This window comes from Crotalus tigris, unplaced genomic scaffold, assembly GCF_016545835.1.
Source record: "Crotalus tigris isolate CLP2741 ecotype Arizona unplaced genomic scaffold, ASM1654583v1 scf7180000017628.32516253702:7417878, whole genome shotgun sequence".
NCBI classification, from domain to species: Eukaryota; Metazoa; Chordata; class Lepidosauria; order Squamata; family Viperidae; genus Crotalus; species Crotalus tigris.
Genome location: NW_024096523.1, coordinates 3,343,933 through 3,358,531, shown reverse-complemented (window position 1 = coordinate 3,358,531; position 14,599 = coordinate 3,343,933). Strand labels below are relative to the sequence as shown.

Here is a 14,599-nt window from a genome sequence, read left to right as displayed (position 1 = left end):
TTCAACAATAAAAAAATAAGCAGTTAAATATGCTGCAGACTATTATTTGGTTGAGAATCAGTTACAATAACATAATACTAACCTATAAGGTATGGCTTGTAAGATACAGGACCAAGTTCACACACCCTGCTAATCTATAATGTAGTTTGATTGGTTTTTAGTTGGCACACTGTCAAACCACATGTAATAGGCAAACCAAAGAACAAAAATTAATATATTAAGATTTTCTCTTTAATGCCAGAGAAAAATATGTAATCATGAACTGTGTTCTCTCTTCCCAGCTGGCCTTTTGACTTTATATCCTGACCAGGGGAAGCAGCAGTTTCAATCATTTAATAGAGAATTTGAAGAGAAGAATTCCTGACCATGAATCTGGTCCTGCCCTGCCCTTCTTCTGATAGCCAATTGAAGAAAATATTGGACAGGTCTGCTGTCTTCCAGATCTAAACTCTTCAACTTTTAAAAGGCTAAACCTGCAGCACAACAAATTTGCAGAATGGAGACAAAAAGAAAAGAATCCATGCTCCACCAGGAAGGAAGCAATGTTTCTCAACCTTGTCAAATTTAATTCAATTCTCAAATTCCCCAGCCAGCATGTGAACCAAAAATCCACACATCTTAAAGTTAATAAGGTTGAGAAACAACAGACTACAGACTGTATGTGTGCAGGTGAAAATATCACATGAAATATTCAGGAATATAGGAGGTGTGCAAGTAAAGTTTGGGCAGGTGAAAAAATGAAATGTAAAAGATTTGGAATTTGGAGATAAACCTTTATTGAGGGGGAAGAAGACCTTCCTTAGCCCACCCCCTAGTCTAGGTTTCCTCTATTGCTCTCTGCCAAGAAGCAGCTCATCTATCCTTAAAGCCTCGGTAATTATTAGCAAATCTGGAATGAAGCATTGGCATTAATTCCAAGCAGCTGGTCCGAGTGGGTCAATTGGATATTTACTTTCATTTGAAAGACATATTGGATTTGTTAGCTAGCAGAACAAACAAATATATGCTGAACAGATGAACCAAAGGGTAGGTGGAAAATGTGGTTCAGTATTTCAGCAGAAGTTTAATTAGACCTGGATGCAATACACGTCTCTATGTTGGAAAGGCAAGCACAAAGAAGCCGGCTAATATACTGGTTTATTCTGGAAGGCTTTCAAAGAGTTGAGTCATTCTCTCTTGTTGGGTTCTTCACTATGTTCAGTGCTGTTACAGAAACATCCATTGTCCTCTTTCAAAATTTCCTCCGTACTTTCCAGATGTGCTCATGTCTTGGATTATAGTTCCAAGAATTCCAAGCCAAAGTGTAATCCAGAACATCTGGAGGGTACAATACTAGATTGGAGAAAGTTAGGTGATACTAATCACTCATGGTATCCTTTGTGTTGTTCATATTTTTGTACACCTCCATAAATCATGCTTTCATGCATACAGTAAAGCTGAAAGCCTAATAGTTAATGAATCCAGAATGATTTGGTCCAGTTTATGAAATCTGGCACCCACTCTTGAAAACACCATCTTTCAAACCAACTTGTTTTGACAACTTCCATCCAATCTCCAATCTTGCCTTTCTGAAGATATGGACACAGATGCTGGACTGCTTAGGTCACTTAGGTCAGGATCTGGATGGAGAGACTTTTTTGGCATTCTGTAGTACCTTCCATCATGGCATTCATTTGGGCTGTCTGACGTTTGGGGACACTTAAAGGCCCACCCCCTGAGAGGTTAAGAGAATGAGGATGGGATGGAATGAGGGTGGGAGGGACGAGGTGGATCCCCAGGAAGGAGGGGCTGCAGTGCAGAAGAGTAAGAGGCAACTCAGCCCAGATATCAGGTGCGAGAGAAAGAGAGTGAAGACAATTCCTCCCTAATATTTCACAGAGTATATTGTAGGGCCCTCAGTCTGGCAAGATTTTGTCTATAGGTGTAAAACAATAAAGAACTCAGCTTGGAACAATTGCCAGGTGTCATTCTTGATTTGGAGCCCGACAGGAGGCTTAGAAGTAGTCCTCCTCAAAGGCAGCACCAACACTATGGAACAGTTTACTTCCTGAGAGTCATTTGGTCGTCATCCTTCTGGATTTTTATAAAATGACTAATTCTGACAGACATGTGGGCTGTCATTTTTTTCCAGAATGTTCGCCCTGATTATGTTTTTAAGTTAAAGATCTGCTGTAATGCAGAGGCGAAGGTGCTGGAATTGGAGGAGACAGACCCAAGTTCTAGTTCTCCCTTAGGCATGGAAACTGGCTGGGTGATTTTGGACCAGTCCCTTCCTCTCAGCCCAAATCAGCATGTGTCTCTGAGACAAGCTGGCTGAAAACCAAAACCCTTTTGTCACTTTGGTAGTTTTGCTACGTGAACTGCAGTGAGTGCAATTCAAAACAAGCAATCCTTGTAAATAAGCAGAACAAATGCTAGGAACAACAACATGTATTTTTAAGTTAATGGGATTTTTGTGGATTGGGGTGTGTGTGAAGAATGTTTAAATGTTTATGCTTGTTGCATGCCATTGTCATCAACTCCCTTGAGTCTCTGTGATTGGGTGGTATTCAAAGCTTTGTAATAAATACTTCTTCTCCCTGACATGGATTTTTTTAAAAACAAGAAATCCATCACTGCACTCTTATTGCTTTTATAAGAAATCAACTGCTACTAATGCAGCCACTATTACTATTATGCCCATCAGGTGACCCCCAATTTGGAGTTGGAAGTTATAAAAAAATAGTTAGTACAACCTTTACTGGCTCTAGGACAGTGAGTGCCCAAACTGCAACCCAAAACCCACTTATGCATTGTCGGGTGCCGGGTGGGTGTGGCCCATTGGCTGGGTGTGGCCCATTGGGTAGGTGTGTCCCATTGGGTGGATATGGCTGTGGTAGTAATGGCAGACTGGGTGGGACTAAAAAGTTCAGTCAATCAATTTCAACTTTGCAAGATCTTTTTTTTTCCCGCGAGAAATTGAAATTGACTGATTGATTGAACTTTTTTTTTTTTTTTTTTTGCACATGGCAGCGGAGGCCTAAAGTGAAAAGGTTTTATAAAACTCAGCTGAAGGCCTAGGACTGGGGCAACGGCGCACATGCCCACAGAGAGGCCTCTGAGTGCCGCCTCTGGCACCCGTGCCATAGGTTCGCCATCACTGCTCTAGGATTAGCCATGAAGCACCAACCAGGAGCCTTATGCTTTTTCTCCTTTGCAGATGGGTATTTCAGTGTTAATGTCAGTGTCCTCATCGCTGCCTTCATATGCATATCCTGGGAATAGTTTAAATGTGACCCACTGCAGCAGTGCTTACCAAGCTTGGCAACTATGCTGGCTGTGGAATGCTGAGAGATGATGTCCAGACATCTTAAAATTGCCACGGTTGAGAAACATTTCACTGCAGTGCCCTCCTTTTATGTTGGAGAGCAGTAATCTGTGGGTTACCCAAAGGCTTATTTAATAGTTTTTCATTGAGCAGGCTTTGGAGTATGTATCTGAGGCACTGATGGAGGGAAACACCAAGGAGTGGAAGATGCGTTTATGTCACATGTTATTTCATCAGTAGGACCAGTATCCTAACCCTGGTTTAGAGAATTCTTTAATTTAAAATATTTGCATCCTGCTTTTCTTTTTAAGAAGAGAGCAGGTTTTATAATGCAGCATTCAAAGCAATATATAACCCTTTCTTAGGCTTATACTACAATTTTTGTCAGTTTGCTGCTTCCAGATTTGATAGTAGAGTTCAAAGGGTCCAGTTTGGAGCTCACTAGAAAAATTATAAAATATTAAGACGTATAATACTTCTACTATGTAAACTGTGTTTTTTTTTAAAAAAAACATACAATATAGATCTGTGAAATATACTTGAAATTTTCATACCCCAGGAGCAGTTATTTAGATTTGCCTTGCTGCGTGTAAATAATATTTATAAGAAGATAAAGAAATGGTTTAATTGGGGTTTGCTGTTCAATTCAGTGTTGCAAGCTAAGTGATATTTTCCTCTCCTGGAAATTAACTCCCATGCATTGGTTAAACAATGCAATGCAATCTGTAGGGGAATAAAAAAAGTTAGGATGATTACCCCAATCTCAAGATCGAAGTCCAACCCACTTTAAGGTGTGTTCCACCTAAAAAAATAGGCAGAGCTTTGATAGCATCTTGACCCACAATTGCTCCTGCTGAAGTATGTGGAAAACCCACATATCTCCATACAGATGTGAGACTGTTGGAGGAATGGCATCTATCTTCCACTCTGAAACCAAGCCAGTTCCTACTATACATTTCTCTATCTGAGACACATTTCCCCCATCTAGTTCTGCTTTATGCAATGATGCAACTCCAAATCTCTCTAGTCCAGGGGTTCTCAGCCTTGGCAACTTTAAGACTTGTGGACTTCAACTCCCAGAATTCCTCAGCCAGCAAAGTTGAAGTCCACAAGTCTTAAAGTTGCCAAGGTTGAGAACCCCTGCTGTAGTCCATCCTCAGTGCTCACCAGCAGACTTGCTCTGTGGGTCAACTGATGTGCCTTATCAGGTCTGGAATCCTACCTATTCCCTTTTATCCTCCAAGAGCCAACCTGTCCAGACAGTGCTAAGAACACTACTCTGCCTGGACCAAATGAACAGGAGGCTTCCCATTTATGGTTTCTGAGATATCTCCCCACATTTTCAAAACCGACTGGGCATTATCAGTGTCTTTATCTCTTCTCTTCTGTCTGGAGGTGTGGAGAGAGGTTGGACAGAAAAAGCATACAGCTTTTCTTTGCTCTAATTACTTAAACCTTTCTGGCCACTAAGGAGATGCTATCTGGATCCAGCCAATAAGTTTGGAGACCAATTGGATCTCTTTGCTGTTTGTCAGAGCAGAAGTGATAGACCCCATCTTGGTTTGGTAACTGTGAGGTGGCCTCCCTCACAGAAAGAGACAGGGAAGCCAAGTGGAAGATGAATCCGAAATGAGTGGAGAGGGTAAAGCTTTGCAACCCCATGGAACTGAGGAATGAAGACCTGAAGAATCTGCTGGCTCAGCTCTTCTTGTCCTGGGTTTTCTTTGCTTGCATTTCATAGGTCTGTCTGCCAGTGGAGCCTTCAAGAAAAAGTGGCAGTCCTCCTATTCAGCCAGCTCACGTGCCCATAAGTGGGTGGCCATGCCTTAAGAGTCTCAGCTTACAAGTTGGATCCCAGCCTCTGTGAAAAAAAGAAATCTCAGTTTTCATTTGGAAAAATGAAGTTCAGAAATTGTTCCAATCCAAAGCAAGGCAAATGTGTACAAACGAATGCTTCCATTCCCACCCCACCCTATGCTACGATCTATTCATTTTTGTTTGTTTCATTCTAGGGTGGAGGCCGACTGACAGACTCATTCCCAGCAGGTGTCACTGTGGGTTGTGTTAAACAGCTCACACCAGGCTACATCATTTGCCTATATTTCTGTAATGACAGCCTGCCCGGCTCCAGCGCCTTTCATCTTGGGATCGTAAAACATGTTACAAGGTCTCATTAAGTCTCACTACACCCCATGTGAAGTAGGTGTTAAGTAGTATTAATTGCACCGTATTCAGAGCAAAACTGAAGCATGAAGCTGTCAAACAACTTGCCTCTAGTTACAGAGGAAGTTTGTGACAAAGCCATTATAAGAATCCAAGCCATGGCTCACCACTCCTTTAGAGCTTTTACCATTCCAATAACTGCCGGCACATCAAAGCGACAATCTAGTTATTTTTGGTGATGCATTGTTGTTTTCTTAAACCTCTTCTTCTGTCTAACATTGGGACATGCTACACCAGCTTAGCTCACCTTCCAACTTTCTACAGCAGAATTCGGCATCTGATCTATGCCTAGAGCAGTGTTTCTCAACCTTAGTAACTTTAAATTATGTGGACTTTGACTCCCAGAATTCTCCAGCCAGCCATTCTAGGAGTAGAAGTCCACACATCTTAAAGTTCCTAAGGTGGAGAAACATTGGCCTAAACTTTAAATTTTCTGCTTGTACAGTGTTCATTCTAGGATGCTCTGTGTCTGGAATTCTAGCCTAGTTGAAGGGTTCAAATTTAGTGAAGAGCTTCTTGATGAACTAAATGCTTAAGCAGAATCAAAGGCTTGGTATCACACATGACATTAAGTCAAAATGGGGTTCGCTTATTTATGGCTCAGCCTGGCATATGAAGGAAACTAGTTAAGCCAGTTAGTTAAACAAGTGAGTGCAATGTGTGACTAAAACTTTGATTTCACACACTGCTAAACCAAAATGTTAATCCCTGGTTTGTTGCATAATCCATCATGGTCTGGCTTGAATATACCTGGAAGTTGTAATTGGATGTGCTCATGCTAACTCCAAATCACACAGATCCAATGGTGGGATTCAGCAGAACTGGTAGCTAATTTTTTGTTGCCCAGGCCCAGAATGGACTTCCAGAAGTGGCATCCACACAGAGAACCAGTTGTTCACATATTTGAATCCCTTTGTTATAATTCAGCATCTTGTTTGAATCCAATTATCGTAAATGCCGGCGTATAAGGCGACTTCCGCGAGCGCTGAAATTGACGCCAAAGACGGGGGTCGTCTTATACGCCAGAAATACTGGTAGTTTCTGGCATATAAGACGACGTTCTAGGAATGTGGCCCAGCGATAAAGATGGGGGTCGTCTTATACGCCGGGTCGCCTTGTATGCTGGCATATACGGTACTCAAATCAGATCTTTATTATGGTCACAGACCAGCATAAGGAGAATGAGGGTACAGTCAATAAATCCAATTGCTGATTGCATACTAACACAGTATTGGTTTTTCATTACAAGCATTGGTTTGTCTCCTCTTCTGGTGTTGAAATGTCATATCTCTATGTTTACTTTCAATGAGCAGTTTCATTAAATGCTATCTTTGAAACTTGAAACTCTCATTAATTTTAACCATAGTTAATAGAAACAATATCTTTTTGTAAGTCACAGTAAGAGTTGCTTTGCTTCATTAAGATTACAGCTAAACTGTCGCATCTTTGGTGAGGTGATTTTTTTTAAGCGGTGGACATTTCCAATCTCTTTTTTGTGGCCATGTTAAAGACAACATAGAAGAAAAAATGGGCTGCATCAGGCAACGATTTTGTATCATGCAGCATTTTGGTCTCAACCTTCTGCGAAGCTAAGAAAAGAACATTAACCTGGACAAATTTACAAAAATATCTGGTATTCAGAAGGAGACAGCTACAAAAGCTGTTGGTGCTAGACCACCATTGCAATGATTAAGCACAAATAGCCATGTTTTCTCCAAATAATGCCTTCATTTCTCTTTGCCAACAATCCCTATATCTTCTCTAGTCAGTTTCATGGTTTAGGTAAGCACTATGTGAATAAATATTTCTTTTGCCTCTTAATGCAGTCAGAATCCTGGGATAACTCTGATTCTAGCATTTTAATAAAGATGATAAGAAGAAAAGATCCTTTTCTCTGTCTCTTTTTTTCCACAGAATGCATTACTTTATTTTATTTTATCATTCATCTTTATTTTATTTTATTCATCTTTATTTTATTTATTTGCGATCCATCTTGCTGTGTGGCAACTCTGGGTGGCTCAGTGAAACAGGAAAAATGATAAAAATGTAAAAAATAACAACAAAGGAATGATATAATCAAAATAAAAAGGGAAACTTTTATTTCACTTAGTGTCATCTTTTATATCACAGACATGATCTGATGTAACTGAGGTTTTTTTATGTATTAAAAAGTCTAGTTTATTGTTCCATTCAAATTTAGTCATTTGTTAATAACTAGCCAAACTGTTGATGGACTCAATGAATTTAAAGATGCTTAAAATTCCATTCTGTTTCAGTGACAACAAAGCCTCCAACATCTTCATTTGAACTTTAAAAACAGTTACCAAAGTTGAATTGCAAATGGCACTTATTTATTTACTGAATGTTGAACAAATTTTCTACAGTCATCAACTCCGAGGGAGTTTACCGTGACTGCAAAACAAACTTCACCCACAATATGGAAGAAGACAGAAGAAAATCAACAAAGGTGTCAGAAGCAAAATAAACAATTGTTGAAAAAAAAATTAAGAAAGAACCTCAAATACCCTGGAAACCAGAAACATATTTTATCTGGTGTCTAAATATAACTAAGACAACATCAGGTGAATGTATCTTGGGAGAAAGTTCCAGAATTTGGATAACAAAATAGAAGAAGCCTCTATTTCAGATTTTACCTTTTTTCCTTTTATATAACTATTTGAGCTTAGTCTTGACATCTGATCCAAACTATACTGACATGCCATATTTGACATGGGAATTATGTCAAATATAATTCCCACCCACCCCTATGATTGTCTGTAATCATAGGGAATGCATGCCGCAATGACATTATATGTGTCATAACTTCATTGCCCAGATGACACCAATTATGGAATTGGTGTCAGTTGCATGACTGACCTCATGATTAGATGTCAGTTCTTCCTTTCTGAAGAAACCCATGGAATACGTCCACTCTGTCAATTAATTCTATTGCTCTTCACAACAATGTTCAACCAACCTAGTGTTTGAAAGAACATAGAATCATGGGGTTGAAAGGGACTTTGGAAATCTTCTAGTTCAACCCTCTGCTCAAGGCAGGAGACCTTATATCATCCCGGTCAAATGGTTTTCCAGTCTAATTTTGAAAACTTCCAATGATAGAGTAGCACAACTTCTGGAGGCAAGCTGTTCCATTGATCAATTGTTCTTACTGTCAGGAAATTTCTCCTTACTTCTAGGTTGGATCTCCCTTTAACAAGCTTCCACCTGTTACTTTTTGTCCTGCCCTCTGGTGCTTTGGAGAATAAGTCAATCTCCTTTTCTCTGTGACAGCTCCTCAAGTACTGGAAGACAGCTATCATTTTGATCATTTTGATTACCTCAAATCAGTGCTCTTGAGGGGAGCAAAAAACCTTGGTTTCAAAAATTTGTTCAGCTCACTTGCAGACATATAGCTCCTCACAACAGCTGGTTTTAGGAGGGAAAGGCAGAATAGCAGTCTTTATCAATTCATTTAAACCACCATCATACAACATTCTAGATAAGATTAAAATGGAGAGGATGGTTTGTGGGTCAGTGTGTTGTGAGAAATGAAGCCACTGTTTTTGTACCGGTATGTATTTGAATCAGACCATTATCTTAGGCAATAATATGATTTATTTGTTGGAGGACTACAGTGTCATGTGAACTCAAGCATTGTATTTTGTTAACAAGGCTGGGTTTTGCCTGCCATGTGAACACCCCACTTTCAATCAATCAATAAAATACTATTTGGATTCGGTCAAAGATTTGGTTGAAATTTTAGCACAGTATGGACAGGTAAATAAGAATAAAACTAAAATATTATTGAAAAATATGTCTAGGAAGGGAAAAGGTTTTATAGCTGAAACAACCGGTTATGAAATAGTTAATAAGGTTAAGTATTTAGGAGTTTATATTACAATATCTAATGGAAAATTGTATAAGAATAATTATGAGCGCTTATGGGTTAAAGTTCAAAAAGATTTAAATGATTGGCAAAAGCTACAACTATCGTTATTGGGGAGAATTTCAGTAGTGAAGATGAATGTTCTACCAAAGTTTCTTTTTTTGTTTCAGATGATACCCATTTTAAAGAAGGATGCTAATTTGGATGAGTGGCAGAAGGGTATTAATAAATTTATTTGGGGCGGGAAGAAATCGAGGGTAAAGTTTAAGATTTTACAAGATGCTCGAGAAAGAGGTAGACTTAAAGCACCAAATTTGAAATTATATTATGATGCGGCCACTTTAACTTTAGTAAGTTGACTGGCTCAATTTAACAAATAGAGATATTCTTGTTCTTGAAGGGTGGGATTTATTATATGGTTGGCATACATATTTAATTTTTGATAAGAAAGTAGATTTGGTCTTTAAGTCACATATTTTAAGATATGCTTTACTTCGAGTTTGGAAAAAATATTATTATAAGTTAAATTATAAAATACCTATTTGGGGGATCCCTGGACAAGCAATCCAGGGGGTTTCTAAGGGGGTGAATTTTGACAACATTTCGTATAAAGAGTTACTTACTTGGTCGGGTACTGATTGGCAATTAAAGTCTTCTGATGTGTTAGGCAAGAAAACATTTTACAATCGTGGTTTCAATATTTGCAAATTGTGCAGAGATGGACTTTGGATAAGAAAGTGGGAATTACTTTAGTAGATGAAAATTTGGTAATTCAGATCAAGGATCAGAAATGTGCCCATATTAAAAGAATTTATAATGAGTTAATAAAATTGGATTCAGAAACAGAGTTAATTAAAGATTGTATGATTAAATGGGCTCAGAATATTCAAGAACTGATCTCGTTGGACTTATGGGAGGTAATTTGGACTAGAAATGTTAAATTTACGCAGGCCCAGAATTTGAGGGAAAATTTTTACAAAATGTTTTATAGATGGCATTTGGATCCTAAAAAGTTGTCCTGTATGTACTCGAATCTGCAACCTAAATGTTGGAGATGTGGTTGCTTGGATGCAACCTATTTTCATGTTTGGTGGACTTGTAAAGTTATTAAAGCCTTCTGGATTATGATTTGGTGGAACATTCAAGAGGTTTTTAAAAGGAAGATTAAGTTTACACTCCCCAACTGTTTCTTTTGGGAATTTTTGTAGATTTTAATGTTAAAGAAACTATCTTAATGTTGAATTTAATAACAGCAGCAAGATTACTGGTGGGTCAATACTGGAAGAAGGATACTCTGCCTTCTTTAGAAGAATGGGTATTTAAGGTTTATAATTTAGCAGAAATGGCTAAAATTTCTGCTTATTTAAAGGACCATTCACAAGAGAGATATTTTAATGTACGGAGAAGATGGATAGAATATGTTCAGAAGAAATATGGAACTACAAAGTTTCACTTATTCTATGAGTAATGATTTTGTTTATAAACTTATGATGTTAAAGTTTGAAGAGAGTTAAGAGTTTTTATGATTTTGTTCATTGTATAATTAGTAAACTTAAATAGATTATGTTTAATATGTTTGCATAATCCTGTATTTTGCTCTGGGAAGTCGGAGGGGGAGGGGAGGGTGGGGGGAGGGGGGTGGGGATGGATGGGTTGAAGTTTAAATACGGTAGTTCAGATAAAGTAGAAATAGTCTTATTGTATATAATATTAATGTTTTAATTTTGAGAGAGGAACTGCTCGGGCATTTCCCCTGGACCGCATCAAGAGGGAAGAGAAGAAGGTGAGAAGTAAGTAGGAAGGTGGAGGTGAAGGAGGAGAGGGGGTGAGTGAAGAAAAAGAGGGAAAGAAGTAAGTTGGTTTGAGGTGGGATGCGGTTTGGGGGGAAATGGGCGGGCAAGACCGAATGTGGTGTGTATCAATTTGTTTTATTTTTTATCTGAAGTATTTGTAAGATTGTTATGTATTGTAAAGTTGAAAATAAAATTTTTTACAAAAATAAATAAATAAATAATACTATTTGAACATGTTTAACTGCAATGCCAGGAAGCATATGTGCTGCCCAGATCAGACAGTTCCAAAGATCAGCTTTGCAAAACCTAGAATCAGGTTCATTTTAAACTATAGTAGAGAGTGAATGGCCCTTGATCACAGTTTAGTAAGATATTTTAGGCCCTGGAGCTACATTTCCACCACTGCTGGAAACGACATTCCTTTAGAGGTCATTATCCAAAATTAGAAACAGAATTTCAAATAGGTTCTTTGAAGAGAGGATGACCTTAGATAGAATGGCAGGTGGTATTTCCTGGCTCCACACTCTGTTCCCAGCTTTGCCTTTTTCTAATTCTTGTCCTGTTCACTCAGCAAAATTTCCTACCTGGTCTCGGATATAAATGCTAACTTCTCTTTCCCGGTGCCAGAAAATAGGCAGCTGAATTACATTGCAGTACAAGATGCTATTATTTTATTGTGCCAATAATGAACACTATAGACTAGAGCACGGGTGTCAAACTCGCCATGTGACATGTTGCGATGTATCATGACTTTTTTTGCATTTTGCCAGAGTTGGGATGGGCATGGCCTCTGTGTGATGCAACTGGCCCGCTGGTAGTTTGACACCCTTGCTATAGACCGTAGTCACCATTTTTGATCATCCACATTTTAAAATCCCTGTAAGAGGAGAAGTAAATTACCAGGAATAAAAATGTGTTTTCTTGAAGGTTTTTTTAAAAAATACATTTATGTGTAACACACTGGTTCAGTAGAACAGAATTAGCTCTGCTCAATTCTTGGCACCTCCCGCTTAAAAAAAAGGAGCAGAAAGCAGGATCCTCAGCTTGGTTCCTACAGAGTTGCCACTAGACAAAATGAATGGTTCGCAGACAGAAAGATGAGGGTGCAGATCACACAAATGTCAAAATGACCACCAATGTTGTCACAATGACGATCAGCACTGGGTGGTAGTTTCCTATTATTCTGAAACAAAAAAAGACATGGAAGCAATAATATAAGCCCTAGAAATAGGCATCAAATTATTTCAATAAATAATCACTCCCTACTTTCTCAAAGGGAGAACATGGAATCAATGTACACCCAGGCACAAAATGCCCCTGCGGTCTCTGAAGCAGCGCTGTCTGGACTGTGCCCAGTGTTGGGATTCAACTGGTTCACACCACTTTGGCAGAGCTGGTAACTAATTTTTTTTTGCCCAAGCCCAGAACGGACTTCCAGAAACAGCATCCACACGGAAAACCGGTTGTTCACATATTTGAATCCCACCACTGACTATACCCTCCTTGCACCCATTCAGAAACATTCAGTGCAACCCTAGCCTCGGAGAGAGAGGGGGAAGGAGGGAGGGAAGGAGAGGGAGAGAGATTTGCAATATTTTAAAGAGAACTCCAAATATCTCAATACTATTGTGCTTATATAAAACTTGAGTGCTCCCAGGTGCTTGGTGTAGACAGAAAATTTTACAACTCCTTCTTTCACACAAGTTTTGTACTTAGACTTACATGGGTAGCTTTTCTGACCATCCTATGGACAGACACTTCAGAAAACAAAGGCCAATCAGAGAAGATAGTCTTACCTCCACAAAGAAACAGGTGAAGCTCAAATGATGCACCTTCCCTAGGTAAACATTAACAGCACGTGGACTCAACCCTGTCCATCCTGTCATCTCCAGAATCAAACTGTTTGCATTCCAGTCATAGTTTGCTCAAAGCTGCTATTTCCACCAGAGCCTCTTAAGGATCAGACAGGAAGAGTCTGCAGTCATTCGCCTTGGAGATAGTGCCATCCTCAGATACACCAAACATCTTCTGGGAAAGATCTGAGGCTTGTGGACTGTGCCAGGTGCTCAGAGAGGAACTTAAAAGGGTTGGGGAGATGACAAGGCTGTTCAACGGCTCATTCCACAGAAGGATATCGCACCACCAGGCTTTTTTTTTTCCTTTTAAAAAAAGGCTCAAAATAAGCAAGCACGTTTGTAATTGGCATTAATGCAGTGTGATTACCACTCTAACATTATATTTGGTGTTATATTTGGTGTTTGTATGTTTCTTCTTCAAACAGGTGGTTTTAAGATGCCCCTTTAGGGAAGACCTATAGCAGTGATGGCGAACCTTTTAGAGACCAAGTGCCCAAACTGCAACCCAAAACCCACTTATGTATTGTCAGGTGCCGGGTGGGTGTGGCCCACTGAGTGGACGTGGCCCATTGGGTGGGCATGGCTGCGGTGATAACGGCAGACTAAGTGGGATTAAAAAGTTGAATCAATCAATTCCAACTTTGCGAGATCTTTTTTTTTTCCGTGACAAATTGAAATTTGATTGATTGAACCTTTTTTTTTTTTGTACACGGCAGCGGAGGCCTAAAGCAAAAAGGTTTTATAAAACTGAGCTGAAGGCCTAGGACTGGGGTGACGGCACACATGCCATAGGTTCACCACCACAGACCTATAGGAACTGTGGCTTTTTTAAAAAATAATTTTGTTAAATCTATTTTTTAAATATTTAAATGATTATTATTTAATTATTTAAATTAAATTATTTTTTAATTATATGGTTTATGTCTAAGTGCGAAGCATAGAAGAAATCTATTGAAGCATCTTGGAATAGAGAAACCTTTGACATACATATAGACACATAGCCTGCATAATGATAATTTCATAGGCATGGCATGGGCTAAAGGACTAACACTAGCGCTTTAAACCTATAAGATCAATCATGGTGTGAATTTTGGGATAGTACTGAACTATCAGAATGTTTAAATACGAAATATTTATGTAGACCAAATTCATTCTAGGGGGACATGCCACACCTCATGGTGGCATCTTCAGGGATCTTCTAGGGCAGGGCTTTTCAACCAGTGGTACGGGTACCACCAGTAGTACATTGGTACCTGGCAAGTGGCACACGGCCCTGCCCAGCCTAGCCAAGTATAGCGGGGGAGGGAACGAGCCAAAGCGCAGCGCAGGACTTACTGTGAGAGAGTTCTCAGGAGCTGCAGGGGTAAGTCAAGGGCTACCTGTACTTTATCACTTTTTTCCTTTTTGGGGGGGGTCATCAAGTTTTTGACTGGGGTCAAGTTTTTGCTTGTCAAAAGGTTGCAAAAGGGGATCACATGACCCTGGGACACTGTGACCATCATAAATATGAATCAGTTGCCAAGCATCCAAATAT

The 14,599-nt window shown here is 39.3% G+C and overlaps 1 long non-coding RNA gene across 1 annotated transcript in view; it reads right to left on the bottom strand.

Annotated features, from left to right (window-relative positions):
• Positions 1-3,045: 3,045 nt before the first annotated feature.
• Positions 3,046-14,599, bottom strand: part of LOC120304095 — a 45,806-nt gene continuing 34,252 nt past the window's right edge. Inside the window, exons 2-3 of the long non-coding RNA XR_005555613.1 lie at positions 4,989-5,168; positions 3,046-4,030 (exon numbers count right to left, since the gene is read on the bottom strand). This is a non-coding gene — a long non-coding RNA (uncharacterized LOC120304095). The remainder of the gene's footprint in view (positions 4,031-4,988; positions 5,169-14,599) is intronic.